This window comes from Danaus plexippus, chromosome 17 (genome assembly GCF_018135715.1).
Source record: "Danaus plexippus chromosome 17, MEX_DaPlex, whole genome shotgun sequence".
NCBI lineage: Eukaryota > Metazoa > Arthropoda > Insecta > Lepidoptera > Nymphalidae > Danaus > Danaus plexippus.
In genome coordinates this window covers 1392182-1393954 of record NC_083548.1, presented here as the reverse complement: position 1 = coordinate 1393954, position 1773 = coordinate 1392182, and positions in this window count along the sequence as shown.

Below are 1773 nucleotides of genomic sequence, written 5' to 3'. Positions count from 1 at the left end.
TGTAGTTACTTAGCAAGTTAGTTAATGAGAATAATAAATGTCGTGACTTCTTCTAATGCATATTTAGTTATCAATTATGTTAGAAATAATTATATGATATGATAGTTCATCACATAAAAACTTCTTAGAGGACTTTTCCCATTGAATAGTTTTGTTAATCTTTCGGGATCATTCGTGACGATTTAACTTGAACCGAGATATATGTAAGTTTGATCCTTAGAACGAAATACGGAACAGGAAGTGCCCTTCCCTAATTATATAATATTGACAAATCAGAACATTATATATAACTCCAACGTAAGGTTCAATTAAATTACCAAAGATTTTGACAACGTCATAAATGTTATTTTTATACACACAAGCCCACGACATTCAGCCCGTAAGGCGAACATGTCGAAATTAATACAAAAACTTACATATCATCACGATAGCGGAATACTGAATATTGAATAATGGCATTAAATAGGACAGCTGAGATGAGACAAATTAACCAGCAGCTGATGCTGTAGATGAATAGCAACCGTAAAGCAATTCAAGGTGCCCGTAGAACATCTTTAAAACATGAGATAGAAATTACCAACACTTTTTAAATTCATCTGAGGCGCGAAATAAAATTTATGTATCCACAGATATTGCTAAAGAAAATATATAAATTAGGTTATAACAGAAAAAGTTGAGAGAATTAAGTGTTAATATTGAGACATGTGTACCTAATTTAATACAACAAATTTTAAGGAGTTTTTAAAAATGGAACGTTTCTAGTGACGTCATATAATGAATTAAAAAAACAGACCTCAGAAGTGTCCAAACGTATTTAATGTGACATTATTCTTGGGACAGAAATCGTTTCCATTCTTTAAATTTCTTTTAAACTATGTCATAAAACCCACATTTTCTGACATTTTAGTATAAAAATATAAAACCTTTTTTATAAATTTTAACGACCGCACGTGTACCGCCGACATAATAACATTCATAAAAAGTAATTTGCAAGTTTATCGGCCAAAGGACACTAAGATGTTTATAATTTATAACGCCTCTTGAACGCTATAATTACGACAATTTTAATTGAAATAAGTTATTTTGATAAAATATATATATATATATTTTCTCATATGTACACTTGCAAAATATATGAAGTATTTATATCACACATATAACTTTGAAAATGTAAATATTTTATAACAATGGCATCAAAATATGCGTTTAGTATATTCATTTTATATATTTCAATGTATTTTATGTGAGTTTCCAATCTATGTATGATAGGGCTTTGAATCTATATATATTGTCATTTACTTAGCTTTCACACGAGGCTAGAATATTGAATATTAAGTAACGAGCTGCTGATTGTGTACAAGAGATCTAACATTTACTCTCATTTGACGGATATGTAGTTTAAACATTAGGGACATGCTTAAAACCTCCTTAGATTTTTCGTCCTATAAAATAAAGTTGAAACGACCTCTTTTATCACTTTAAAACGACCTTTAAACTTTATAATTATTATATTTGTCACACGCTTATATATTTCCTATATAACTAAAAAATATTTAGAATTATATAGAAATATATATACTTCTATTGTATATGTATAGTGTATACAAAAGAATAGAAGTTTATTTCTATAAGACATTGGTATTAAATTAATTACTCGTCTTTTTGATTACTTTATGTTATAATATATAAATCCTTAAAATGTTCCAAGACATGCGTTAACTTTCATATGTTAATAATGATTAATAAAAAGAAGATAGAAATATGAACTAATTT